General features: G+C 39.0%; 1 long non-coding RNA gene and 1 other non-coding gene across 2 annotated transcripts in view; one reads left to right on the forward strand and one right to left on the reverse strand.

The window, feature by feature from the left end:
- LOC145517395 (uncharacterized) overlaps positions 1 to 26342 on the reverse strand; it is a 227125-nt gene that overhangs the window by 34507 nt on the left and 166276 nt on the right. The window lies entirely within an intron of this gene.
- TRNAL-CAA (transfer RNA leucine (anticodon CAA)) lies at positions 18581 to 18654 on the forward strand. Its single transcript has one exon. It is a non-coding gene; the product is annotated as a tRNA-Leu (tRNA).

The raw sequence follows: 26342 nt of genomic DNA on the forward strand, positions 1-26342 counted from the left end.
GTTGTTGGAATAGGGTGTTTGCTATGACCAATGCGTTCTCTTGGCAAAACTCTATTAGCCTTTGCCCTGCTTCATTCTGTACTCCAAGGCCAAATTTGCCTGTTATGCCAGGTGTTTCTTGACTTCCTACTTTTGCATTCCAGTCCCCTATAATGAAAATGAATCCACCACTATAGGTCAAATTGTACCCCAAACGTGTATTTTTCCCATGTAATAAATCCATGGACACTGCAGTAGGGCAATAACCATGTGAACTATTGGTTTAAGTTCAGTCTCATAGTTATATGAAAAAGGGATAATTGAACTTGACATACAATTCAATTTTAAAAGGCAAAATATCTTAACAGACACTTCGCCCAAGAAGATACATGGATAGCAAATAAGTACATTCAAAGATGCTCCATGCCACTAGTCATGGGGAAGTTAAAATTAAAACTACAATTGGATAACACCACGCAACTATGGGAACATCTAAAACTAAAGCTTGACCACAACAAGTGTTGGCATGAGGAAGAGTTAGAACTCACCATTACCACACTACTAAGTGGTAACATAAAATGGAACAGACACCCAAGAAAGAGCCCAGCACTTTATTATAAAGTTAAATATACACACACCCTAGAACTCAGCCATTGTACACCCACAGCTGTTTTCCCAAGAGGAAAGAACACACATGTGCCCACAAAGACTGATACACAAATGTTCATAACACGTTTATTTGTGATTGCTCAAAACTGGAAACAATCCAAATTTCCACCAACAAGAGAATGGGTGAACAGAGTATGGTCTATCCTTACCATGCAGCACTACTCAGCAATAAAAAAGAAACACCATGAAGTGGATGATTTTCAGAATAACTGTTCTGAGTGAAAAGAGACCAAAAGATCACATACTATATAATCTCATGTATATAAACCTTATAAAATGCCAACTTATCTCTATAGTGGCAGAAAAAATGGTGGCTTCCTGGGGATGAGTACTGGATGGGAAAGGAGAGGGGATTTTCAGGGGCATAAGGAGACCCCTTTTGGTCATAGAAACACTCACTATGCGGGTTGTCTAGATGCTTCCACTGGTGCAAATGTGTGTCAAAACATATCAAAACATACACTACAAATGCATGCTGTTAACTATATGTCTATTGTACTTCCAAAAAGCTGTTAATTGTTTTAATATAAAGCCAAAAATAAAAGTGCCATACGACCCAGCAATCCCACTGCTGTGCATACACACCGAGGAAAGCAGAATTGAAAGAGACACAAGTACCTCAGTGTTCATTGCAGCACTGCTTACAATAGCCAGGACATGGAAGCAACCTAGATATCCATCAGCAAACGAATGGATAAGGAAGTTGTGGTACATATACACAATGGGATATTACTCAGTTATAAAAAAGAACACAAGTCAGCTCTAGTCAGGTGGATGAAACTGGAGTCTATTATACAGAGTGAAGTAAGCCAGAAAGAGACACATCAACACAGTATATTATCGCATATATATGTAATTTAGAAAGACAGTAACAAGACCCTATATGTAAGACAGCCAGAGACACAGATGTAAAGAACAGTCTTTTGGACTATGTGGGAGAAGGTGAGGGTGTGACAATATGAGAGAATAGCATTGAAACATGTATATTACTATATGTAAAATAGATGACCAGTGCAAGTTTAATGCATGCAGCAGGGCACACAAAGCTGGTGCTCTGGGACAACCCAGAGGGATGGAGTGGCGAGGGAGGTGGGAGGGGGGTTCAGGATGGGGGGACACATGTACACCCATGGCTGATTCATGTCGATGCATGGCAAATAACCACCACAATATTGTAAAGTATTTAGCCTCCAACTAAAATAAATAAATTAATTTTTAAAAAATTAAACAAAAGCAAAAATAAATAAAAGAAACTGAGGTTTTAAAACTAGGATTGTCTTTTTAGAGTGGTTACAGAGTCATAGCAAGTAGAGGTGAACATACCTCGTGCCCTTGCACATGCACAGTCTCCCTCATTATCAATACCACCCTGAAGTGGCACATATGTTGTGATCAAAGAACCCACACTGACATGTCATAATCACCCAAACTCCAGAGCTGACGTTACAGTTCACTCTTAGTGTTGTCTATTCTATGCTCCTGCACAAATGTATAATCACAGGTATCCATCATTTTATTATCATAGAAAAATAATTTTGCTGCCCTAAAATACTTCTCTTCTCCATCTAGAAACTGAATTTTTATTTAACTTCTTTTAATACTTTAATTTTATTCATATCTTAAGCGGTAATTTTTATCTCTTTGGTTAACTACTTTTTAGAAAATGAGTTAATGGTCAAAGAATGGCTTCCCTCATGGCTCAGTGGGTAAAGAATCTGCTTGCTATGCAGGAGACACGGGAGATGCAAGTCAAAGAATATATATTTTGCCATTCTTGGAAAAGTCATCCTCAAGTGATATATGTTTAAGTACATTAAATGTAAAACTTTATACATAAGAAGTCAGTAGTTCACATGTCTTTTAAGAATCTTGTCATTGCTCAATTGATCTCTTATGTGCTTTAGGCTTTTTGACTCAGTGTTGAAATTATTCTTGATGTAATAAGATTTCATACTGAGACTCCCTGGTGAACACAATAATGAAGGTTATTTGGTTGATATATTTATTTTTTCAAACTTTACCAGCACTGACCCCCAAGTATTAAATCTCAGCATGAAGATGTTTCTAAGTTATACACTGTACAGCTTGTATACACTTGTAAGTTATACACTGTAAGTTATAGACTATACAATGTAGTTACCCACAGCACTTCAGGGATGTTATACTGTAGCACCAAGATCATCTTCTCATAGCCACTGGAGCTTTTCAAAATCATCAGGCCCTAAAATTATGGCTGCTGCTTTATTTATTTTTTGCAGTGTTTTTAAAGATTTCTCTTATCAAGGTCATGCCCCACAAGTATTACTGCAAAAATTTCCTGTACCATTATCAAATAAAAGTCCTTCATCATCTTATTTTTTCCTGTATAGTTGGATGTATACATGTGATGTGTTTTTTAGTGCATGGGATTCTTCAAATAGAGCATTTACTGATTTGAAAATTTGGGGAAAAATATTTTAGAAAAAATATTCCTCTGATTTTTCAACTTTATTTTGATCAATATATAACCAACTGTTTTTAATGTTGGATTTTATCACATCACTAATAGACGTTAAACAATGATTCTTCATAATCCATGACCCAAAGAAAAAGAAAGGAATGAAGGACTTATCTAACAAATACCATACAACAATTTTTTATAAGCACAAATCACATTAATATGCAGACAATACTAGGCTACCTCTCAAAAACAGAAGAGCACATTTATAATGTATTCAATTTCTTATTAGAACCAAGACAACACAAACTTTCAAGGAGAACTAAAAATTATTTTGATGTCTTTGCTTCAGTGTTCTTGGAATGGCACCATTTTTCAATATTTTGGTATAGGTCACTACAGGTAAATAATTCATGCCTTTTACTCTTTAGTGCAGTGGGGGGTTGCAGGTGGCTATACAAATGTTGGTATAAGTAGAGTTACAGTAAGTAGCAAGAGAATCTGGTGCTGATCATCTTAGTGACATTATTTTATTCTTGTCATGAGAATCCTGTTAATTTATACATTGAGATTTCATCCAATGAGCCAAAGAATGCATTTCAACTGGAAACTCCTTTTTCACCTTTCAGTAAAATCATCATGTTCCAAATACACAGGTCAAGCACATGCAAACATTTTTAAAGGGGAAATTTAAAGAATCCCTGGGCTATAATTAACTAAGAAACAACACAATGGAAAGATAACACCCTTTTATTCAGGCCCAGCTGTTCATCAAATTCTGGTATTTTCAATTGTTATGGCAAGATGTCCTGCCTGATGCTGGTTTTCCTGGTGGTACAGAGGCCACAAATATGACCTGAAAGTAGAACAAGGTCAAAGGGAATTTTGTTGTTCACTCTCAGTCGTGTCCAACTCTTTGCCACCCCATGGACCACAGCACACCAGGTTTCCATGTCCTTCACTATCTCCGGGAGTTTGTTCAAACTCAGGTCCATTGAGTTCATGATGCCATCAAACCATCTCATTCTCTGTTGCCCCCTTCTCCTCCTGCCTTCAATCTTTCCCAGGATAGGGGTCTTTTCCAATGAGTCAGCTCTTTGCATCAGTTAACCAAAGTACTGGAACTTCAGCTTCAGCATCAGTCCTTCCAATGAATATTCAGGGTTGATTTCCTTTGGGATTGACTGTTTTGATGTCCTTGCATAAGAAATCTAAAAGTCAAAGTAACTACCAAAATTAATCTATAAACATGGCTATCAGACTTAAGCAACAGGAGTGTGTGGACACTTCGCAGGACAAGGACACTAAAAATGCTCAAGAGAGAAGAGCCTTCTCTGGATGCTGAAAACTTCTCTGCTCCACAGTAGTTAAAGGCTGGAGCAGGAAACATTTGTGAACTGGACATCTTCATAAGAAGAAAACTTGTGGCTGCAATTAAGGAAATGTTTAATCTCTGATCTTACCAACCAGTGTTCAATACACATAAATTATGGATTTCAGAGTAACTGAGCAAAGACAAAACCAAGGCAGCCAAGAATCACTATGTACCTAGAGTGCAGGGGACAGGTAACAGCAATATCAGGTGTAAACACATGAGTGTCACAAAGACCTTCAGGTCTTCAGATGTATCCAGTCATTGTAATAGCTAAAGACTTTGGGTAGCATACATATCACATACATATAATTTGTGTATAAATTATAACTAAGTTGAGATACCATGGGTTATATCAACTTGGAAAAAACTTTTTCCCACTGGTGAAAGAAAAACAAAACATTCTTTTTATTGAAGTATTTGTTGTTGTTCAGTCACTAAGACATGTCCAACACTTTGTAGCCCCATGAACTGCAGCGTGCCAGGCTTTCTTGTCCTTCGCTGTTTCCTGGAGTTTGCTCAGACTCACGTCCATTGAGCCGGTGATGTAATCCACCCAGCTCATCTTCTGCCGCCCCCTGCTCTCAATCTTTCCCAGCATCAGAGTCTTTTCCAGATTTGGCTCTTTACATCAGGAGACCAAAGTATTGGAGCTTCAGTTTCAGCACCAGTTCTTTAAATAAATATTCAGGGTTGATTTCCTTTAAGATTGCCTGGTTTGATCTCCTTGTAGTCCAAGGAACTCTCAAGAGTCTTCTCCAGCAATTCAAAAGCATCAATTCTTTGGCACTCAGCCTTCTTTATGGTCCAACTGTCACATCCATACATGACTACTGGAAAACCCATAGCTTTCTCTATATGGACCTTTGTCAGCAAAGTGATGTCTCTGCTTTTTAATAAGTTGTCTATATTTGTTATAACTTTTCTTCAAAGGAGCATGTGTCTTTTAATTTTGTATATATTGAAGTATAGATGATTTACAATGTTGTGTTAACTTCTGCTATACAGCAATGACTCAGTTATACACACACACACGTGTGTGTGTGTGTATTTTTTCTTCGTATTCTTTTCTGTTACGGTTTATCACAGGATATTAAATACACTCCCTTGTGTGATACAATAGGACTCTGTTGTTCATCCATTCTATGTATGATAGCTTGCATTCTACTAACACCAACCTCCCACTACATCCAATCTCACCTTTTTGGCAACCATCATTTTGTTCTTTACGCCCATCATTCTGTTTCTGTTTCACAGATAAGTTTATTTGTGTCATATTTTAGATTCCACGTGTAAGTGATATCATATGGTGTTTGTCTTTCTCTTTTTGACTTACTTCACTTAGTAGGATAATCTTGGGGAAAAAAAATTTAAGTTTGTTTTCATTGGTACATTGCTGATGGAAGGATAAATTTCTACAATTTGGAAAAATCACCAGTGCCCATATCCTTTAACATAACAATTCCACGTAGAGTAATTGTTCCTACAAAATTACTCATACTTGCAAAATGATCTATTGATTTCATAAATATACTTAGTGAGCACCAACTGCGTATCAGCTATGATTCTAGGCACTGAAGAGGAAAAGCAAACTGTGGAGTCTCTTGAGGCTTATACTGGTGGGGAAAACAGACTATCAATAAACTAGTGTAGGGAATTCCCTGGTTGTCTAGCAGTTGGGACTTTGCCTTCCAATGCAGGAAGTACAGGTTTGATCCCCAGTCAAGGAGCTAAGACTCACATGTCTGCCTCATGGCCAAAACACCAAAATATAAAAAGAAGCAATATTGTAAGAAATTCAATAAAGACTTTTAAAATGGTCCACATCAAAAATAAAAAAAAAATTTTAAACATAATGTCAAGTGATGCATGAACAAAATTCAAGCAGGGTGAGAGGAGTCAAGAGGAATGAGGGAAGGAGGCTGTTTCCATAAGGCAGGTAAGGAGGTGACATTTAAACAGAGCCCTGAGTGAGATGAGGAAAGAGCCATGCAGGTACCCACAGGAAGTGTGTTCTAAATACACAGCCTCACAATATTTTTCATAAAAATTAAAATCCACCTAGATATCATCAATAGGGACCTGATTAAATAAATCTTAGATAGGGAGATGGATGTAATATAATGTGTGTATTATACATGTGTATAAACAAAAAGAAGAAAATGATGGGGTAGCTTTGGGGAAGTACTGGGCAGTTGGAGGTACTGATTTATTTTTCACTGACTCTCTCTTTATACCTTTCAGGTTTTGTACCAAATGTATGCACTCCTATATACAAAACACCATAAGACATGGTTTAGATTAAATAAATGTCTCCATTTGACCAAGATTAAATATCTATTCTGCTTAAAACTTCCCTGGGAGCTTCCAAAATTCCAAAATAAATTCCAAAATAATAGTCTGCAATCTAAAATACCTGGAGAGATTTCTATACAAATATACATAATGTATGTTACACCAAGAATCTTTCTGAACTTTCTGATAGAGACAAGCCCACAGCAAGAAAAAAAAAAATGTACCTTTGAAAGAGTAATTCACAACACATCATCATCTATGTCACTAAACAGGACAGATTCTCACAAATCCAGTCTTTTGTCAAGTTTTTAAGAATTCATATTATGACCCTCTCTTACATACAAAAAATACTATATTTTCCATTTCTATGCTTTAATGAAAAATGGTGGTAAAGTCACGGCCTATATTTGTAAACAGATTCGAGCCAGAAAATTAGCACAACAAATCAGAAGAAACACATAAACACTGAACTCAGAGCCCTCATGGAAACTAATATTAAATAAACTGAATGTATTCAATTTCCCTGTCTTTTCTTTGATTTTTTGGATGAAATACCTGGAATTATAGGTTCACTGCACACAGATAAGTCACAAGACAGAAGACAGCTTTAGATGGAGGACAAGTTTCCAACATGTGAAGGTGAACCGTGCTGACTCACCCACTGACCCAGGTTGCAAATCCCCAGAGCGGAACTCGGTCCCCAGCTGGTACCACAAGCGCTCAGGTGAGAGGGTGTCCCTTCAAGCAGATACCCCCAGGAGGGTGATGGGTCCACCCTCAGCGCCCTTCACAAGATCTAGCCGCATCCTCCCCCCTGCCAATAACTCCCACTTGAAAAGACGGCATTGAACAGCCACGGTAAACAGAATACCTGAGATTCTATTCTTTTTCCTTATTTTCAAGTCTGGGGTAAAAGTACTGTAAAACATAAGTACGAGGTGGTGGTGGTGGTAGCTGCGGGGATCGCTTTCCAAAGCGCGTCTGTGCGGTCTGGGATGACAGCGTCCCCTCAGCTGCTTCTTGGCTGTGCTCGGGGTGCTTCAAGTGTGGACTCAGGAGGCGAGTGTTTGCAGACAAGCTCAGAATTTTAAGTCTCTGCCTTTATATTCTTGTTATGTATTTGTTTGTCTTTCCTGGTGTTTCAGATACAAAGCATTCCCACTGCATTGTCAAAGACAGAGAGACCTACACCCCAGCCGGCACCTCCTGCTCCTTCTCTGAGAACATTCCTCCAGCTACCTCCAGCCCCACCAAGGTCCATCTGAGCTGGGTTCAAGCAGCATCCCTTTCATCTATTTTTCATAGCGAAGCCTAGTTTCAAGATGTCATTTTCTGTGCTCTGATAGCACAGACCAGGGCCACGTGAGTGATATGCTCGTAGATCTAATCCCAAATCATTTCAGAGGACAGAGAAGTCAGTGAATCCCAAATAGCATGTCCAGCTCTCAACCTGGACATATGATAAACATTAATTTTTAATAGCTTGAGGTGAATCTACTGTAATAGTTTTATTTTATTACATTGCTAGGTAAATATCTACCAGCATAGAATTTGTATGTGAAGACAGGAGAGGGAAGGAACAGAAAACTGACAGTAACAAGGGGTAAGTTTGCCTAGAAACAAACAGCTCAAGATTTAAAAAGCTCCTCTAAAAGCATCACTATGATTCTGACAGGCTCAATGATGAAATCATTTTACTGAACATTTTCACGCTCATGTTTTCTCGCCATCCTGTCCTGCACTGCCAGTCGATCTGAACCCAAGGGACCAAAGATGGGGGCCCAGGTCTTGCCCAACCCTTCCAGAAATGACAGCATGAAGACCAGGTCGCACTGGATCTCAAAAGCCCCATTGCTTCAGTCCCACAAATGGTTCCAGGATTTGGAAGCTGTGTTGGACCTGGCCTTTTCGTTTCCTGCACAGATGCAGGTACATGTGGTGAATCACAATGATCACCACGCTGTAAAACTTAAGCTGTAGCTTTTTTGGGACTGTATTCTGCACAAATTTGTCTCCAAGGCAATTGGAATTTTATGCCTTATAAATAAAAGAACATTGTAGTAGAATCTTACTGATGGAGATTTCATCTTGGGTACAAACTTTGAGGTCCTCAAAAGTAATGTGGAATACTTATCAATAAAAGATCAGAGTAAGCTTGTTGGATAAAATTGGAATATCATTGTAAGATCTGAGCATGCTCTCTATTTATATCAAAGACTTTATAGTGGTGATACAGGAAAGGATGAGAAAAAAGGATGTGAGACTCTTAATGACAAAGAACTCTGGCTCTTGGTGAGCCAGTCAGCCGGGTCACAGAAGCTCTGCCATGCCTACAGCTTCCATGAATTAAAACAGACATAGTTGCTGTCACCAACAACCAAGCGTTTGCAAAGAATGCAGTGAAAACTAATTGCATGGGGTCCAAATGGAGCCCTGTAAATTCTGACCAGATACTGAACAGTCTGCTTTCACCAAGCAAAGAAAATATGAGGCCAAGGGCAGAGAAGTACCAGGCTGGTGACAGAACCCAGATGTACAAGCCCATCATCAATTCAGAATTAACTTGCTTTTCTGTGATTAAAAATGCTTCAGAAATTTTTAACACTCTGGATTCAACTTAAACCATGGTCTCCGGGGATGTGGGTTAATAAAAGCAGATTTTCTTACCTTATAAGTATATCATTATAGGAAACATGGCACTTGCTTTTCTGGGTTATGAAACCTAGTTTGTGCCAGATTCAACATCAAAATATTTTAAGAGTAATCAGAATAGTAAAATGGTAAATGTCAGTTATTTTACCTTTTACCTTCCCCTAAGTTTGAATTTCCAAACGAGATTTACCTCTCTTACTGTTCCACGCAAGCCCATTTTCACTTAGAGATTTTTCTGAACAGAGGAGCGAAGAGAAACATCTTCAGAGCAAGATGAGCCTCCAACACACCCACCAGGCTTCTCACCTCCCAGTTTTTATTAATCTGTCACTGAGTGCTCCCTGGGGTCCTGGAAAGCTCGGAAAATGTGACCATAGCTTTCAGCTGTGCCCTTGGTGGGGGAGCTGTTGACACCTTTGTTGTCCAGCCCTCAGTATTCTTTACTGCACTTTATATCTTAGAGACAGAAGTTATGTTAGAGTGATTGACTGAAGCAGGGCTTCTGGAATTAGAACAAGTGTGATTTGCATACACATCTGTTGGGTCATAAAATATTGGCAGGCAAGTGGAATCTCCAGGTTCACAGCTGCTTTCCAAAAGATCTGCATGGCAGTTAATACCCTTCTAAGACAGCAAGAGTAGGGAATGAAACAGTCTCTAATCCGGGACAACAGAAATTAAAATATCCATGTTGTGCTTACCATTTATCCTAGATTTCTGACTTTTTAATAAAATTAAGTCATCTAAATTCATTGATTCAAAGTTATTTCTTTCTTTTAAAATGTCCGTTTTGTTTTCTTATGGAACCCATAGGAAAAGGAATAGGAAAGTTAGTTTCCTAACTTTCCTAAATAGTTGTGTCCGACTCTTTGCGATCCCATGGACTGTAGCCCACCAGGTCTTCTGTTCATGGAATTCTCCATGCAAGAGTACCAGATTGGGTTGCCATTCCCTTCTCCAGGGGATCTTCCCAAACCAGGAATCGAACCCAGGTCTCCTGCGTTACAGGCAGATTCTTGACCAACTGAGCTACTAGGGAAGCCGGTAGATGAGGTGTAAATATCCAACAAAATAAACAATTTTAACCACACATAACTGTTTCAATTTGCTTTCATTATGTCCTTAGAATAAACTTCTGAATAATAAGTACAATATTTCTTCTTAAGAGGAAAGAGCATTCCCAGAAGACATGCATGCTCACATGTGTGCTAACTCTCTTCAGTCGTGTCTGACTCTGTTCGACCCTGTGGACTGTAGCCTGCCAGACTCCTCTGGCCATGAATTCTCAAGGCAAGGATATTGGAGTGGACTGCGTTTGTACTTTCCCCTAGGAAATAAAAAAAAAAAGAATACTGGAGTGGATCGCCGTGCCCTCCTCCAGAGGATCTTCCTAACCCAGGGATCCAACCCATATTTCTTACATTTCCTCCACTGGCAGGCAAGTCCTGTACCACTAGCGCCACCTGGGAAGCCCATGCTTGGAACCAATTAGGAACCAATAGGTTCACACTTGGAACCAATTAGGCTACTCCATGATGTTTATTTCTCTTCTTTTTTAAAGATATATTTAAGAAGTATTGACCAATTTTGTGATGGATATTTTTAGAACTACTTTATTAATGTTTTCAGAAGGCAAGGCCTTTGCATTTTTGTAGTATTATAGTAACACATGCTCAGAGAAAATAAACTGGAGCTTCTATAATCCTCTTTATACACAAATATTTTCTCGGGTCAGGAAACAAATTACCAGAGGAAAAACCATCCTAATTTTCATATTAGTATGTAAGTTCTCCTTAGTTTCTCTCTCCACAAGGCCAGTATTTCCATTGAGATAGATTGCTTATAGCCAGATTTTATATGCATTAGAAATCAGGTCTTGAAGGTTATTTTCATCTGTTTGGCACCTACAAGGAACTTGATACAAAAACCGTTTGATTTTAAGTAGCTTAAGGCCATCCCTAGTTTCCTCACATGTTATTCTTTCCCTAGACCCACTGTAAATGTGCGTTCCCCAACTGTCAGTCAACTTTCTAGCCACCATCAAGGCCCTAACTGGAATTATCAGGCATTTCACATAGTAATTCTCTAGCAGTTTTGAAACATACGTAAAGCATGGGCACAGGGTCAAATGTCAGTGAAGCCTAGCAGACAGTGTGGGCCAATGTCCAGGCTGAACTTGTGGGAGGAAGGCCCTCCCAGCCCTCACCCACGAGCATCTAACGCTGATGCCCGAGAGAAGCAGAGGAGGCTTCCGAGGGCTCAAGGGTAAGAAGGCAGAAATGTGAAAGCTGGGAGAAGCTAATCTGCTCAAATGCCCAGCTCTGGCTTCAGAGGGTGTGGGAACCAAGAACCCTCCAAAGAGCCAGATCAGTTACTAAGAATCTCACCTTAGGCAATTCCCATAGGTCCTATCAGAATTCTGCCAGGACTGCATTAAATTCATAAATCAGCTCATTGTTTTGTAAACAACTCATTCATCACAAACAGGGCAGTCTTTCTGCCTATTCCTGGCTTCCCTAATCTCCACTTACCTACACCATTCATTTTGGCCATTGATGCATTATCATCCATTCTAAGATACCTGTTTAGGTATATGAGTCCTATTTCTAGTTACATTGGCTCTTCCTAGACAATAGGGCCTCCTCTTACATCTTCTCCTGAGCACCGAGCAGAGCAGGTGCGTGATAAATGCTAACAGAGGATGAATAAATGCACCAATGTACAGTGTGGTTTTACAAGAAGTAAAGAGCCAGGAAGCAGTCAGAACAGGAGCCCAAGCTGAGAAGGTCCACACTCTTCTTGTTGAACCTGATTGCCGCTGCTAAATACCTGTGTCAACTCCAAATTCTTAAATACGTTGTAAAAGTCAGTCAAATGTAAAATTACTTCTTGGGAGGGAAAAAACAAAAACAAAAAACCAACCTTGAGTATAAATGTATCTCTGAAGCACTAGTTTCAATCTAACATGTTTGGAAAAAAACCTTCAGTTCAGTTCAGTTTCAGTCTCTCAGTCATGTCCGACTCTTTGCGACCCCATGGACAGCAGCACGCTGGGCCTCCATGTCCATCACCAACTTCCAGAGCTTACTCAAGCTCATGTCCATTGAGTCAGTGATGCCATCCAACCGTCTCATCCTCTGTCATTCCCTTCTCCTCCCACCTTCAATCTTTCCCAGCATCAGGGTCTTTTCAAATGAGTCAGTTCTTCACATCAGATGGCCAAAGTGTTGGAGTTTCAGCTCCAGCATCAGTCCTTCCAATGAATATTCAGGACTGATTTCCTTTAGGATTGACTGGTTGGATCTCCTTGCAGTCCGTGGGACTCCCAAGAGTCTTCTCCAACACCACAGTTCAGACGCATCTATTCTTCAGCTCTCAGCTCTCTTTATGGTCCAACTCTCACATCCATACGTGACTACTGGAAAAATCATAGCCTTGACTAGACTGACCTTTGTCAGAAAAGTAATGTCTCTGCTTTTTAATAAGTTGTCTAGGTTTTTCATAACTTTTCTTCCAAGAAGCAAGCATCTTTTAATTTCATGGCTGCAGTCACCATCTACAGTCATTTTGGATCCCAAGAAAATAAAGTCTATCACTGTTTTCATTGTTTCCCCATCTATTTGTCATGAAGTGATGGGACCAGATGCTATGATCTTCCCTTGTTGAATGTTGAGTTTTAAGCCAGCTTTTTCACTCTCCTCTTTCAATTTCATCAAGTTATTCTTTAGTTTCTCTTCACTTTCTGCCATAAGGGTGGTGTCATCTGCATATCTGAGATTACTGCAAGCTTAGTTTGGTTTATTTATATGGTTGGTATTTCCTGATATTATATTAATATATAGGGGGAAAAGTAGAAAATGAAAGTTGTTCAGTCATGTCTGACTCTTTGGGACCCCATGGACTGTAACCTGTCAGGCTCCTCTCTCCATAGGGTTCCCCAGGCAAGAATACTGGAGCGGGTAGCTGTTCCCTTCTCCAGGGAATCTTTCCAACTCAGGAATCAAACCCAGGTCTCCCTCATTGCAGGTGCATTCTTCACTGTCTGAGCCACGAAGGAAGTACAATATATAGGGTGAAAATATATTAAAATTGCATTGACCAAAATAAAAATCCTGTAAGGACATCAAATATAGAGGTCTTTTTGTTAAATGCACTTTAATGTCAAAAATTAAGTCTATTTTTATGTGCAACAATTTCTAGTCAAGTCATCATGATACACAAATATGAAAGTAGAAAAGTCAATGATATCTGTAAAACATAAACTATTTTAAACTCGGTAGACATTTGAGAAATATCTAGTTGACAAGGTGGAATTTAATAAAAAAAAAACTATATATATACTGTGCACAAAGTCCTGTGCCATGAGCATTCTCATTTAGTATTCTCAATAAATTTATGAATCAGACACCATTGTTATTCCCATGTACACATTGGAGCATTGAAAAAGCAAGAGAGTTCCAGAAAAACATCTATTTCTGCTTTATTGACTATGTCAAAGCCTTTGACTGTGTGGATCACAACAAACTGTGGAAAATTCTTAAAGACATGGGAATACCAGACCACCTGACCTGCCTCCTGAGAAATCTGTAAGCAGGTCAGGAAGCAATAGTTAGAACTGGACATGGAACAACAGACTGGTTCCAAATCTGGAAAGGAGTACGTCAAGGCTGTATATTGTCACCCTGCTTATTTAACTTACATGCAGAGTACATCATGAGAAGCATGTGCTGGAAGAAGCACAAGCTGGAATCAAGATTGCTGGGAGAAATATCAATAACCTCAGATATGCAGATGACACCACCCTTATGGCAGAAAGTGAAGAAGAACTAAAGAGTCTCTTGATGAAAGCAAAAGAGGAGAGTGAAAAGTTGGCTTAAAAGTCAACATTCAGAAAACTAAGATCATAAAATCTGGTTCCATCACTTCACAGCAAATAGATGCGGAAACAGAGACAGAGTTTATTTTTCTGGGCTCCAACATCACTGCAGATGATGACTGCAGCCAAGAAATTAAAAGGCGCTTACTGCTTGGAAGAAAAGTTATAAGCAAGCTAGACAGCATATTAAAAAGCAGAGACATTACTTTGCCGATAAAGGTCAGTCTAGTCAAATTTATGGTTTTTCCAGTAGTCATGTATGGATGTGAGAGTTGGACCATAAAGAAAGCTGAGCACCAAAGAATTGATGCTTTTGAACTGTGGTGTTGGAGAGACTGTTGAGAATCCCTTGGACTGCAAGGAGATCCAACCAGTCTATCCTAAAGGAGATCAGTCCTGAATGTTCATTGGAAGGACTGATGCTGAAGCTGAAACTCCAATACTTTGGCCACCTGATGTGAAGAAGTGACTCACTGGAAAAGACCCTGATACTGGGAAAGACTGAGGGTAGGAGGAGAAGGGGATGACAGAGGATGAGATGGTTGGATGGCATCATTGACTCAATGGACATGAGTTTGAGTAAACTCCAGGAGTTGGTGATGGACAGGAAGGCCTGGCGTGCTGCTGCCCATGGGGTCGCAAAGAGTCGGACACAACTGAGAAACTGAACTGAACTGAACTGAGCACATGAGGATATTGAAGCCAGAGGCTGAGGAACTTGCCCATAGTTAGCCAGCCAGTAGGGGGAAGAGCAGGATCTGTACTCAGCAACACAGGGACACTTGAGGAACAAACCCTGTGTCAGCTTCCTCCTCCAGGCATGGAGTAATCCATGATGGTTCAGGGTTTTAGATGAGTCCTGGCTTAACTCAGAGAAACAGAAAGATTCTGTACATTTTCAAAACATTACCTCTTGTTTAGAATCTGTTTTAACATTCTTGCTGTATTGTTCATTTCACCATCATTATTGCCTTATTCAATAGATCTAACGGACTTCCAACTGTCACCAGTTTAGGGAGAACTGGGTTAAGAAGTAGAAAACATTCCTACAGATATTTTAATCCCTGTTGAAATATGGGCAAAAAAATAGCAGATATATAAAGAATAAAAACAAAATCCTTGAAAGCTCTGTTCTCTCTGATAAAGGGTAATAGAATGAACTTCCCAAAGCCAGCAACCTAGAAAGAACATTTCAAGTATTCAAAGAACCATCTTTGATGTTCAGTTGCTGTATAAAGCTCACAGAAGTGGAATCTTATACACATTAGTGGGTGACCTTACAGGAGTTAATTTATTCATGGACCTACATCTTCATCTGTCAAGTAGAGACAGATGGTTTCTACAAACATCATTTATTCCTTAATGTACTTAGATATTTATTCCTTATATTTGCCTTAATTTATAAGGAATTTGAAGTAATTGCAAGATCTATAAATATCCATGTATATATAAATGATGATTTGATGGCAAAATTTTTTGTCTTTTATTCCTCTACTTTTTAGTTTGAAAAATTGCAAAGCTACGAGATGGTTGGATGGCATCACTGACTCAATGGACACAAGTTTGAGCAACCTCTGGGAGATGGTGAAGGACAGGGAAGCCTGGTATGCTGCAGTCCATGGGGTCACAAAGAGTCAGACATGACTGAGTGACTGAACAACAATGAGAAACTGAAAGAACAGTTCAGTGAACACATATCCTTCATCTAAACCCACCAATTGTGAACACTTTCCCATCTGTACCCACTGTACCCAGCTGCCCACATCTCTCTCACACACAGAACACACACCTTGCATTTCATGACACCTCACCACTAGTCATATTCCCAACATCTCTTTGAACCAGGACATTCTCTTACATAAACATACCATTACCATAACCCAGAAATTTAACAGTGGTACAATAATGTTTAATATACAATTTATGGTCTACAAGGATGTCCTTTCTAGCTGTATTTTTTTTTCACAAGATCCAGTCAAGAATTATAAATTTCATTTAGCAGTCATGTCTCTTTAGTCTCCTTTACCTTAGACATTATCTTGCTTTTTTGTTTGTTTTTCATGACTGACAGTTTTTGAAGAGTCCAAGTCAACAGTAAAACCGAGCAGGATCCTGAAGGGCCTTTCCCAGGACAGACTACCACCTTTTGTTCATAAAAGAAAGCAGCTTTAGCCTCTTAGGCCTTCCCCAAGTTCCAAAGATCAGATTCAATCAGAGAAGTGAAAAAATGCATAAACAAATAAAATAGTCAAATAAGACAAAATAATAATAGTTTAGCCATAAAAAAAAGTCAAAGAATTTTAGTTCCTCCTGAGGGGCTGAAAGCAATATCCGGAGCCATATCCATGAGCTGTTTTGCAGGTGGAGGAAGTTAACTGCATACTGTCCACAAGTGCATAGACCCCACACAAGCTGGAACCAGAAGGTTGATGAATGAGATTCCCAAAACATCACATTACCTCACCATCGACTAATCAGAGAATAGGGGTTTGTTTCCTTTTAATTTGTTTGTTTTCTCTTAATTTTATTGAAGTATGGTTGATTTATAATGTTTTGTTAATTACTGCTACACAAAAAAGTGACTCAGTTATACAAATATGTACAATTTTTCATATTCTTTTCCATTCCAATTTTATCACAGGATATTTGATATAGTTCCCTGTGCTATACAGTAAGACCTTGTTTATCTTTTCTATTTGTAATAATTTATATATACAAATCCCAAGCTCCCAGTCCATCCCTCCCTCATCCACTTCCCCTTGGCATCCATAAGTGTGTTCTCTTATCTGTGAGTCTGTTTCTATTTTGTAGATAAGTTCATTTGTGTTGTATTTTAGATTCCACATATCAGTGATATCATATGATATTTTTCTTTCTCTGACTTCACTTAGTATGATAATCCCTAGGTCCATCCATGTTGCTGCAAATGGCATTATCCCATTCTTATTATGGCTGAGTAATATTCCATTGTATATATGTACCACATCTTCTTTATCCATCCATCTGTCACTGGACATCTAAGTTCTTTCTATGTCTTGGCTATTGTAAATACTACTGCTGTGAACATAAGGATTCATGGATCTTTTTGAATTATAGTTTTCTCTGGGTATATGTCCAGGAGTGGGATTGCAAAGAATTATACATAAACTGTGACCTCTCACTCACACTGTCTCTAAAAGCCATCGAGGAGTTTGGGTCTTCTGAGCATGAGCTGCCCATTCCCCTCACTTGGCCCTGCAGTGAAAGCTGGACTCTTCTTCACCACACCCCCATGTCAACAGATTAGCTTTACTGTATGCGAGGCAAGCAAGCCCCAGTGTGGGTCGGTGACAAATAGTCTTGAGAAATGTTCCAGGATCTGACTGCTTCTTTGTCATTTTTTATATTCAATATGCTATAAACTATTACTGTGTTGTTTTTTCAATATTAGTACAATATTATCTGGAATTTGGGCTTCCCAGGTAGCTCAGCTGGTAAAGAATCTGCCTGCAATGCAGGAGACCCTGGTTTGATTCCTCGGTCAGGAAGATCCGCTAGAGAAAGGACAGGCTACCCTCTTCATAGCCCAATATTCTTGGGCTTCCCTGGTGGCTCAACTGGTAAACAATCTGCCTGCAATGTGGGAGACCTGGGTTCAATCCCTGGATTGAGAAGATCCCCTGGAGAAGGGAATGGCTACCCACTCCAGTATTCTGGCCTGGAGAATTCCATAGGCTGCATAGTTCATGGGGTCAAGAGAGTCAGACATGACTGGGAGTTTAACCCATCAAGCAGTTGTTCTGTGTTCTTTTGATGGGTCCTCATCACTCTTTCAGCTCTTCCCTGCTTTCTGGCACAAGATGTTCCAGGGTATCTTGTGCTATCTCCGTGCAAATTGTGGAACTACCCAATACTTCAAAGAGCCTTGGTTATGTTTAGTGGGAGTGGGGCTGAGAAACTAAGCTCTCAGCACCTGCCACATGCCACTGTATCTTGGCCCTTTCTTAGAGCTGGGAAAGAGGCCCATTAAAATCGTAAGTTCACCAAAACAGATGACACATGTGGAGTTTATTATGAAGCGTGGTTTGAATATAGATGCTGTGTTCTCCTTTTCAAAGATTACCCAATTTTTCCAACACCATTTATTTAAAAGTTAGTCTTTTCCATTGTAATTTACTTTATCATATCCCTACTTTCTATGGTTTCTTGGGGCTAATTCCTGTACATATTTGGGTCTGTTTCTGAATTTTCTATTCTTTTCCAATGGGCAAGCTATTCATGTGCGAGAATTATGTTCTTTTTTAAAAAACTTACTAGGACTTCCCTGGTTGGTCGAATGGTTAAGACGCCATGCTTCAAATGCAGGAGGTCCAGGTTTGATCCCTGGTCAGGGAACTAAGATCCCACATACCATCTGGTGCAGCCAAAACAAATATTTCCTTGTGATACAAGTACTTAACATGAGATCAGTAGATCTCCTAAGAAATTTTCAGTGTATGGTACATTATTGTTGACTATAGGTATGATGTTATAAAGCATGTCTGTAGGGTTTCTCTTGCTTAACTGGAACTTTTTGCCTGTTGATTAGTGACTCCTCCAGCCTCTGGGAACCACCATGCCACTCTTTGATTCTATGAATTTGCCTATTTTGGATACCTCATATATGTAGAATCATGCAGTATTTGTCTTTCTGTGATGGCTTATTTCATTTAGCATAAGGTCCTCAAGTTTCATACATCTTACTGCATCTTACAAAATTTACTTCTTTTTTAAGGCTGAATAGTATTCCACTATATGTATACACTACATTTTCTTTATCCATTCATCTGCCAAGGATATGGAGGTTGCATCCACATCTTGGATATTATGAATAGTGCTACAACATAGAGTGTTACTATCTCTTTGAGATCTTGATTTCAATTCTTTTGGATAAATACCCAAAAGTAGAATTCTATTTTTAATTTTTTGAGGCACCTCCATCCTATTTTCCATACTGGCAGCACCATTTTGTGTTTCCATTGTGCAAGAGTTCCAATTTTTCCACATCCTCACCAACACCTCTCTTTTGGCTTTTTGATAATAGCCATCCTGACAGGTGTGAGGGACAGTATCATATGTGTTTAATGATAGAAGCTCTAGAATATGCCTTGTATTTTAATAATTCTTCACTACTCTTATTTTTTAGGATCTTTGGTCCATGTTTACTTTTTCTTCATGAATATTTTTCATTTTATTTTTAAGTGATTTCATGTTTACATGAAAGTTTCTAAAATATGTCCTACATACATTTCATCCATAACAAAAATTATGCACTCCTCAACTTAGCTGCTTCAACCCTTTCATGTACTTTGGAGGCTCTGAGCTGTAAGTGCTCTGAATCACAGGTTATACAATTTCTACTGAGTTATCAGATCACTACTCAGAGTCTTTGGGATCTTTTAATTGATTCTTAGGTAAACTTTTTAAATGATTAAAAATTGAGAATACAGTATATCAATAGGAAAAATAATTTTAATTATTCATAGACCACCTTAACAGAAAAATTACCTCCATTTTTGCATATTACATTTCAATCTTTGCCCACATGCTTCTTTCTGTAATTTTTAATGTAGCATAAATATTGAAACCTCTCATTCGCATTGTCTTATTATAATATCAAGATCTTTCTTCAGGTTCATGTATAATCTATACAATTGTTATTTTGGGAGACTGAAAATATTCTGAGCTTTGTTGACATTTTGTATATCATTACTTACCTCTGGACAGTTGTTCCAGTGGTTATATACCTGAAAACATGGAGTGTGCTCCATGTTGTGTACCTGACAATAAGACCACCTACTCGTATCCCCATGAAAGATAGCTATTATTCTAACTTTGTGTCTATCATCCTCATACATTTCTTTATATTTATTTTTATCACAAGCATAAAAATATATGTGCTGCTGAGCAGTATTCAGTAGTGTTTGCATGTTTATAAAGTTTATAGGAATGGCATCACATTGTATGCATTCCTCTATAATTTATACTTTTCATTCAAAATTATGTTGTAGGAGTCACTTGGGTGGATATATGTTACCCTAGTTCCTTAATTTTCACTGAAAAATGCCAGTCTACTATCTGATTCTATCATAATGTCCTTATACATTCTTCTCTTATTGACTATTTAGGTTGTTTCTCACTTTTGCTGTGGAAATGCTATTAACATTCTTGTAAGTGCATCATGTCCCTGAGTGAGAGCTCCTCAAAGGTGTGAGTGCAGACATGGACTGCGGAACCATAAGAAGTGATGTCTTAAAATTGTCCAGTTATAACCACTGTATTGTCCAAAGTAGTTGTTCTACTTTATTCTCCCATTATAGGTGCTCTCTTTGGGAGGGGCTGAAGTCATAAGAGTGGAGCGCTCATGGGCAGAAGTACTGCACATCTCAGAGCCCCAGAGAGCTCCCTTGCCCCTTCCACCACACGAGGACAGAGCGAGAAGGCTGAGACCTGGAGGAGGGCCCTCACCTGACCACGCTGCACCCTGACCTCAGCTTTCCAGCGTCCAAGACTCGTGAGCAATAAGTGTCTCCTGTTTATAAGCCACTCAACCTGTGGCATTTACTGTAACATTGTTTTAACAGCCCACACAGACTAAGACAATAGGTATCTTCTGATCTGTAATAACTGCCCAGCAGACAGAAGTTCCATTTTTGTTTTACATTGTGATTTTCTAATCACCAGTGCATTTAATCATTTTTTCACATAGTTTTGACTATTTTTGACTGCTGCAAATTTCATTTTTCCAATTTTTCTGTTGATTTGTTTTAGCGCTTTTTGATTTAGGAATTCTTTTACATTTTTCTCCCAGAGTCCAGTTTGGGACAGACGAGTGTCTTTTTCTCCTCCCTTTGCTATCAGATGTCAATCCCAGCACATTCTTTTCTCAGTGAATATCCAGTCCCAGGAACTGTTCTGTTCAGGAGTACTAGCCCCAGATCCCCACCATGCCCCAGACCCAGGCTTGCCTCCTCTCCCTATTTCTAATTACTGCTGTAAACAAATGCCCTCAGAGCATCCTGTTGTTGTTTTGTCACTAAGTCGTGTCTGACTCTTTTGCAACCCCTTGGACTATAACCCACCAGGCTCCTCTGTCCATGGGATTTCCCAGGCAAGAATACTGGAGTGGGTTGCCATGCCCTCCTCTAGGGGATCTTCCAGACCCAGGGATCAAATCTACTTCTCTTATGTCTCCTGCATTGGCAGGCGGCTGCTTTACCACTAGGGCCATCTGGGAAGTCCCTCAGAGCATCCCTAGCATTCAAGTTTTCTAATTCTCTCTTTTTGGCCCCTGTGAACATTTCTTAATTTCTTGCAAGTTAAACTACGCCTTCAAATTTATGTTTGCTGTATTTATCTTGTGGCTTTCTCATAGTATCTGTTTTCATTTGTTGGATGTTCAGGCCCTATCTTATATATGGTACCCCATATTGTGAATGTATCAGAATATGGTCAACCATTTCCCTGCTGAAGTACATTTAGACCATTTTTTATGTTTTAGTATTAACAGAAAACCCTCAATAAACATTCCTGTGAACTTATCATTGTGCCTACATGAAAGTAGTTCTAGTGCATAAGTTTCTGGAGGTACACTTGCTGTTTCCAAATGTGTGTGGTTTTTAGTTTGCTCCCCAAATTTTCATAAACTTGCATTTCCAAGAACTTTACGTGGCAATGATCAGGTTCCATCGATCAAGTTAAACATTAACAATACTAAATCTTATCCATCTTTGGGTAAGGCTTTAATGTCTATTCTTTCTGTTCTGAATGGGCTATTGGTATGTTTTACTTGTTTTTCTGTTGCATTATTTTGTTTTATTACTTTGAATAAAATGTTTGTGTTACTTTGTATTTTGTTTTATCACTTTGAAAAGATGGTTTTATCATCCAGATATTAATTCTTATCTGTATGATTCAAGTAATTGTTTCCAGGTTGTTTTTCCCTCGTTATTGTTTTTCCCTCTATTATTCATAATAAACATCTTTTTTCAAATAAATATTTTAAATTAAATTTAATTCAAATGTGATATCTTTTTCCTTTATTTCTTTTTATTCCTCACAATTATACAAACATCACACTGTATCACAAACATTGAAAGAACTTTTGATACTTTTTAGGTTTTAGAAACACATCTAGGAAGTATTCTTTTGTGATAGAAGCAATCAGCAAAGTTTCTTTTAAATCAATGCTAATTTCTCAAGTGTTAATTAATGCTTCCTTCATTGACTTGAAATCATATACATATGATTGTTTACTCTACTCTTTAAACTATTTGCCTTTTCCTAAGCCAATACCATGTTGTTTTAATTAGCAGGACATTCTAAACTGTTTTAATATTTGATGGGATAAAACACTAATCAAAAGAGGAGCCTTCTTTGTAAATGTTCTGGCAATATTCAGATGAATTTTAAATTCATTATTTTGCAAAAATCCTCCAAAAGGGATTTTATTTTCTTATTTTCCAAACACACACTTTCCTTAACTAAATTGAGTGCTTAAAGGATCTTTTATGATTCAATTAGAAGACCTGAAAATTGAGTGCTAAAGAAGAAATAAAACAATAACAATAAAACACCCATCACAACAACTTTTCTTTCAAATGCTTAATAAGCATGATCTCATTTCTTCCTTTTAACAACCCTGCTAGGGATGTTTTGTTAAACTCATTTAGTAGCAAAGAAACTGAAGTTTAGGAAGCTTTGTCAGCTGATAGTCCACCCAGCTGGAAAGGGGTTAAAGCAGAGATTGTAACTGACTCGCACAATGGATCCTGAAACTCCTTTAGTTTCTCTTCTTTCTAGAGCAATGGTTCCAGTAGTATCAGGATCACCTGGGAATTTATTGGAAATACAAATTCCCTGGCTTCACCCCATGTTTACCAAATTGGAAACTTTAGAAGTGGAAGTCCAGCAACCTGAGTTATCAAAGCCCTCCAGGTGTTCTGATGCAGGTAGTGTAAGAACCATTGGTCTAGAATTTAAAGGCTGAGGAGCCACTAAAAGGGTATAAGAAATATTGAGTGGGAGGGGCAGAAAAAATCACACTCATTAAAATGACCAAAAAGAAACACTACAGAGATTCCAGCTATCTAATAAATGACTATTGTGTTGGTGATAACAATCACTGCATGGCTCAGAGGATAAATGGTAAAACAAAAGTGCTTAATAGAGGACTCCCTTATGCTTTTCAGGTCAGAAAAACTGAGAAACTATTGAACTGGAGCATATAGACATCTAAGATGCATCACCCCAGTTCTCTGAGATCCATAATCAAGAAATGCATTAGTCACCCTTGGCTGAGACACAAATGCCCGTCCATATGCATTTTATCTCCTCCAGAGGCCAGATCAAAAACAGGTGTGAAACCTGAGTGAGGAAGAAGTTTGGGAGAACATGGAGAGGTAACAGAAAATAAGGGGAGGCTGGGGAGAAAGACCAGCCTAAGCCAGCGGTGCAGCTGGCAGGCTGATGGGGGTGCCCTCCTGGGAGGACCGGCCGCAGCACCATCTGGGTGGTGAGGGCAGCTGAATGCCCTGCACGTTCAGGGCCTTCTGCAGTCACCTCTATGATTTAAAAAGGAAAAAAATAACTTTTTCATGACTGTTTTTACGTTGGATCCACTTGCCATCTACGTACAGTTTGGCCAAAATCTCGTTTAGTGAAATGAGCGTATGAAATGAGCTGGATTTTCCTGGGGCGAAGAAGACTTGGTGGATTTAGGTATCCAGTCTCTCTGTGAGAATTATCTGTTAATTAAGTGATTAAAGATATCAACCTTTTGGTTGGGTATTCTGGCATGATGAGGTATCAGTTCTTGGGGTCACTGACTGTAAGAGGCACCGGCTTGGATCAAACACATCTTATATTCAGTTGTGAGATGCCTGCTTGAATTACCGTGATATTGAATGGTTTGCCTTGGAAACGAACAGAGATCATTCTGTTATTTTTGAGATTGCATCCAAGTACTGCATTTTGGACTCTTTTGTTGAATATGATGGCTACACCATTTCTTCTAAGGGATTCCTGCCCACAGCAGTAGATATAATGGTCATCTGAGTTAAATTCACCCATTCCAGCCCATCTTAGCTCACTGATTCCTAGAATGTCGATGTTCACTCTTGTCATCTCCTGTTTGACCACTTCCAATTTGCCCTGATTCATGGACTTAACATTCCAGGTTCCTATGCAATATTGCTCTTTACAGCAGGGAATCTTGCTTCTATCACCAGTCCCATTTACAACTGGGTTTGTTTTTGCTTTGGCTCCATCCCTTCGTTCTTTCTGGAGTTATTTCTCCACTGATCTCCAGTAGAATATTGGGCACCTACCGACCTGGGGAGTTCATCTTTCAGTGCCCTATCTTTTTGCCTTTTCATACTGTTCATGGGGTTCTCAAGGCAAGAATACTGAAGTGATTTGCCATTCCCTTCTCCAGTGGACCACATTCTGTCAGACCTCTCCACCATGACTTGTCCGTCTTGGGTGGCCCCACACCCTGACTTTATTTTTCGGGGCTCAAAAATCAGTGCAGTTGGTGACTGCAGCAATGAAATTAAAAGACGCTTACTCCTTGGAAGGAAAGTTATGACCAACCTAGACAGAATATTAAAAAGCAGAGACATTACTTTGCCAACAAAGGTCCATCTAGTCAAGGCTATGGTTTTTCCAGTAGTCATGTATGGATGTGAGAGTTGGACTAGAAAGAAAGCTGAGTGCTAAAGAATTGATGCTTTTGGAGAAGACTCTTGAGAGTCCCTTCGACTGCAAGGAGATCCAACCAGTCCATCCTAAAGGATATCAGTCCTGGATGTTCATTGGAAGGACTGATGTTGAAGCTGAAACTCCAATACTTTGGCCACCTCACGAGAAGAGCTGACTCATTGGGAAAGACCCTGATGCTGGGAAAGATTGAGGGCAGGAGGAGAAGGGGACGACAGAGGATGAGATGGCTGGATGGCATCATCGACTCGATGGACATGGGTTTGGGTGGACTCAGGGAGTTGGTGATGGACAGGGAGGCCTGGCATGCTGTGGTTCATGGAGTCACAAAGAGTCAGACACGGCTGAGTGACTGAACTGAACTGAGGTGCCTGCTTGGCTTGGAAAAATTCAGACTTTCAAAATTATCCTACGAGTGGAAAGACTGTTACTGTAGCATATCTTCACCACCCTCTTAGAATTTAAAGTGGCATTTTCAAGGTTTATTATTTGTATTGGTTTTAATAGGATTCTGTTATGAACCAGTTTAATGAGGAGTATTCAATTATTGCTTCCTGAAGCCACTACTGTAATATCAGACTTCATGCTGTGTGGTCTCTTTCAGAAAAAGCATATGTGATCTGAATGGAAAATAAAAGAACTATTAAATAGCCATTCCTTTATAGTATCAACCTTTTTGTCTGACAGTGTTGGCAAGTGGTGGATATATGCAAACATTCCATCCTTCTGCATTGTAAAGCCACCACATTTAAAAAGAAAATGTATTTAAATCTTAAAATCTGTATGATGTGACACATCAGATAAGGATTACTTTTCAGACTGAGACCTCTATTTCCTTTGACAAAGTAGGAAAGACTGAGCTGAAGATTTCTTAACCTATGGGATGATTAATTAGATAAGGTGCCCCAAGGAAAACTCAAGAATCCAAAACCAAATATTCACACTTAATATATAAAGTTCAATCTGGAATTTTACACTGAACCTAGCACCTTGGAACATGTGCCCCAAGGCAAGGCTCAGAGACCACTAAAGAAATGTGACTGATACCCCAGGAAGAATAAACCCAAATTGTTAATCCACTTTTAATCACCAATCAGGAGAACTTCTGCAAATGCTTGGTAAAACAAACCAGCATGTGGCTTGAGCTGAAAGTGTTACTTGCCTTTTATGTATATTTAGTTACATCTATGAAAGCTCTCAAGAGCTCATGTACACAGTAGATAATATTTCACTTTTAGGAATGATGACTGAGAATGTTCAAGACTGGTTTAGGAGGCTCTAGATTCAGACCATCACTGACCTCATGTTTATAATGACCACAGCAT

The sequence above is a fragment of the Giraffa tippelskirchi genome, chromosome 8 (genome assembly GCF_054371585.1).
Source record: "Giraffa tippelskirchi isolate mGirTip1 chromosome 8, T2T-mGirTip1v1.2.pri, whole genome shotgun sequence".
Taxonomy (NCBI): Eukaryota; Metazoa; Chordata; class Mammalia; order Artiodactyla; family Giraffidae; genus Giraffa; species Giraffa tippelskirchi.